Source organism: Sander lucioperca, chromosome 8 (genome assembly GCF_008315115.2).
Source record: "Sander lucioperca isolate FBNREF2018 chromosome 8, SLUC_FBN_1.2, whole genome shotgun sequence".
In the NCBI taxonomy this organism is placed as follows: Eukaryota; Metazoa; Chordata; class Actinopteri; order Perciformes; family Percidae; genus Sander; species Sander lucioperca.
The window spans coordinates 34,313,716-34,318,437 of NC_050180.1; positions in this window are offsets into that span (position 1 = coordinate 34,313,716).

Genomic DNA, 4,722 nt, shown 5'->3' on the forward strand with positions numbered 1-4,722 from the left:
ATCTCTCTCGGGTCTCTCCTCTTCGTCTCTCTTTTCTCCTCTATCTCTATCTCTCTCGCTATCTCTCTCCCTCTCTCTTTGTCTCTCTCTCTCTCCTCTCTCGTCACTTTCTCTCTAAATAATAAAAAACTACATGCCATAAAAAACAATGGATCTGCAAGCAGTTAAAACCGCACGCACACTGCGAGCACGGACGATCTTCTCTTCTGTGCTTGCTGTCGGCTGCGTGCTGCGCTTCAGGGGCACGGAGTGCGTCAGAGCGTCATCTTAAATGAACTCAGTACTACCCTACCGTTATAGCTCGTCTTGCGTGAACATAAAGTATCGACACTATAACATGACACATAATGTATCTTATCACGTCTAAGCGAACCGAGTCCGCCGGCCGGACAATTTTCATTCAATGCTGTTGATTGATGATGCTTTGTTATAAACAATGGTAACAATCATAATAATCATCATAACAATTAATAGGGCCGAATCAGTTATAGTATCAGGGCATTCGCACCTCTCTATCTGATGAGGAGCGGGAGGATGTGGAGGAGAGTACTTTACCTTGTGTTGTCTCTCTGTCGCCCAGCAACTTTTGGTCATCGTTTGTCAAACACTTTTGTATCGCATCACGATGTTTTGGCACTTTTCTACATTTTTGTCACTCGCAACGTGCTGTTATACATTTTTTCTCTCTGCCAAATGCATATTTAATGTACACACCAAATTCAATGAAAGCTGGGAATGAGTCAATTATGTTTCACTTAGTGAAGAGCGTTGCAGGAACAAACATCACGTTACTGTTTTTGACAATTTGGTATGAAAGAAGCACAATGTATGATATAGCGAACCCTTTTGAAAAGGGGTCAAATGTGACCACGAGCGACACACATGAAAAGCACCTTGTGTGTGTAGAGGGATGATGGTAAGGACCTGGATAGATGGGCTAGTTGGGAACCCCTGCCATACCAGTAGACTCTAGCATGTGCTGCCCTCTGCTGACCAGCACTACCCACACTCTGTAGCTCTATATAGCCTGATATGTTATATTATGTAATGATCTTGACTGTAATACCATGATGCCGCCTCACACAGCTACACCGTAGCCGACTGAGGATTGACCATCACGTTATGCGAGGTCATGTTAAAACGGCCCGAAACAGGTCGACACAGAAACATCACCGTCCTGCACGCTGGCTGCGGGGCTGTGAGCGTGGCGTTCTGTTGCGTGGCGTTTTCTATTAGTGCCGGATCTGCAATGCAAGCGACTGAGTCGTGGTGTCAGCGACGTAATACATTGCATGGTGGAGCGGGTGCAACGAACAATCGCTGCATCTCGTGGCCCGTATGGTGATAGCTCCTCGACTTACTCAGTCCTCGCTGCGAACGGAAGTGTTCTGTCACCCTCACTAGGTGTAAGGCCGTCTCAAAGCTCTATTATTCTGCCTGAGGAGAGCGGGAGGAGCGAGGATCGTACCGGACACTAGCGGCGAGGATACAGCGAGAGCATCCCTCCAAACACACCAGTTTCCTCGGTTCCTCTCTCCTCTGATGATTCCTCGCGTCTCCCCGGGCCTCCTGTCGGTTAGGGAGGGACTAGACGTGCGAAAGAGAGGCAAGTGGAGGAGTCCGGAGGATGCGACATGGGAAGCCCTACGTGAGTGTGTGTGAGAGGGATGACGGCGTCCTTTGCCTCTGAAGCGTCACATGGATTCGTCGGAGGTTTGGGGCGGAGGAGTTAGCAACTCCTGTCAGACTGCACAGGCTCCGGGAAGGTTGCTCTCGGATCTCCACTGTACGCCTAAAGCTCCTCGATGATCCCTGTTCATATATTGCTATTCATGGATGGAATTACTAGTGAACATAAATATCACACTTTTGTGTGGGGAACTCCATGGACCTGCAAGGATCCCCGCCCAGACGACTACACGTGTGGGACCCCTGCACATACACATGTGCAAGTATCAGCCCTGCAGGCGCGGCGGCTTGTACTGACTACCAACCAACCACCAGAGAGGGCAACAGAAACGAAAGACAGCAGCTCAGTGCCACTGTACACACAGTATACAGGGTTTCACCTGCCAATGTACGTTTAGGTGCATAAGCACCGCGCCGATGAATGTACACTGAAAGACTTTCTACGATCTAATGATTGCTCAGACTTCTGTAGCTTCTAAGTTTGTGTCTTTAAGCTAAATGTATGTGTAAGTATAATCTGCTCGTAGCTTTTCCACAAACCGTTTGTTTTTAGACACAGAGATAGTGATCACTAACGTAACAGTGATGTGAAAAAACAGACACAAAAACACCACAGACTGAGCTACAAAGAGCTGCCAAAGGACCACAGAGGAAGAGACCCCAAAACTACCACAAGGGAAACACAACGGACCAAAATGAGACGATCACACGATACAAAGAGACACAAAAAACACAAAGAGACCACAAAATGTTTGAAATTGCGTTGTTTTTTTAAATCGTGAGCGTAACAACGACCACTAAGTCTCCACAAGCTCGGGAACCACTGTGTGTGTGGATACAGTAGCTAAAAGATAACATGTCATAGCCTGCGTTAGCGTCTGCACACTCAGACTCCAAAGTGAATACTGTGTTGCACTAGAGAGCCCAAATGAGATCAAATGAAGTCAGGCTCAAACCTACTGTTGACGCACGTATATTACGTCTATACCTTGTGGACTAAACAATGAAACTCAACAGAGATGTAATAGATACCAGTGTAGAACATGAGATTACAAGGAAACAATATGTGCCAATACAGAAAGGAGGAGACCTGAATAGATGATTGTAATCAAAGTGTAGTGTGTTGTGCTACGACTACATTTTTGTAATGCGACATATTGGTTTTCGTTTGTGTAAAGATGATATTGTAAAGTAGAGCAGGACTATTACGCTCTGCAGAATACGCTCTATGTTAAGCAGTTGTGGTTCCGATTGCTCACAGCACGATTTGAAAACCGGGACTGTTTTTCTACACACACTACACCCTAATCAGCAGGAAACCTAACTATACACTATTTCTGAAAGACCATATTGTGTTTTGGGACTGTACTGGATACAGTATTTTATGTTTGTCTGGGCTGCGGTGTATGCACACTACTGCAGTAGCTGTATGCATAACCTGGACATGTTCGTTGTTGTGATTCTCATGTGACAGTTGACTGATTGTGGTAGCTATAGGAACTGACTTATTACTTACTTACTACATATAGGAGGGAGAAATATACATTATATTTTCCTCAGTCTGCAGCATTGGTCTGTGTAGTGTTTGGTGAACTTATGTATAGTTTGTGCACTTGCTCTGTGTACGTCATGTAGCAGTACGCTAATCACTGAGAAAGAGCAAAAATGTGCTTGAATGGAAGGGTTTAGGTGTATGCAAACACAGCAGTGTATAACTAGTTCAACAACTGACTGCAGTCATATTACAATGTGCTGTGTTCATTACAGTAACAAATATGGTTTATCACTAATTAGTGGCTAGGTATAGTCATTGTTGCATGGAAGGGTCTGAGGTATTCTGCTGATTGGGTCGTGATGGTTGTGCTAATGGTGTGATAGTGTTTGAGGAAAAACAGTCCCTGCTTTAACTAGCGCTTACAGTTTTTTCAACGCTTACGACGTGTTTCAAAAACTATGTCGCCGTCTGTACAAAACTCTACGACCCAATCCCAAAACTGCACCCACAAAATGCAAAATGCTCCATCTCCTACCAAATGAAAAAACTGCATTCAAACTACCATTAACCACATCTCACAAGGAAGCATTTGCAGTCCAATGACAACACTTTCATATAGTAAATTTTATGGATAAACAATGTTCACACTGTTCCGAACATTAAAGCTCTTTTGTCGGTCATAGCGCTTATATTCTACATTCTACAATGTCTAGAGAGAAAGTAAGCTGCTGAGCGTGGTTTGACGTGCACTGTAAACAACATGTAATGGGATTGTATGGACTGGTCAGATTACTGTATTGAACAATGGATGCCATCAAATAGACAGAGAGCAAGGGGAGAGGAGGAGGAGGGAGAGAAGGGGGACGACAACGAGGAGGAGGAGGAAGGAGGAGGAGGAGGAGGAGGAGGTGCGAGAAAGAAGGCCGGCCATTCAGGGCACAGCTGATTCATCATGATGATCAAACCACAGATTGAGTAGCTTTACAGTAGGCGTCCATACTGCATGCAACACTAAGACTATTTCCGCATTAAAATCAAGCCGACTTTTGGTTGGTTATGGAAACCAAGGTCTGTTAGTGTTTTGTGGGCGAAATCACGGTGTGAGATTTGTTTGCAAAAAGGTGAGGCTGGACCTCTGTGCTTATAGTGTGCACATTCTGGGCAATGATTGCTCCTTGCGGTAAGGTTCTGCTTAATTGTGTTATACTTCTGGATTTCAGTATGTAAGCATTGGAAGAACTGTAAGATTAAGCTCTCACTTATCATACACACACACACACAACACGACACACACACACAACACACACACACACAGCACACACAAACACTAAACACACACACCGAGCATAACGAGGCTAATAACCTCATCCTGTAATAGGAATGAGAATCGGTTATATTAGATAAGCTCTACTCTATCACACACCACACAAACACACACCACAACAACACACACACACTCCTCATTTCCTTTTTTTCTGTTCTCAAAGAGAATTGGATTGCTTATATCTACAATATGTTTGGTTTTGATATGACTTTGT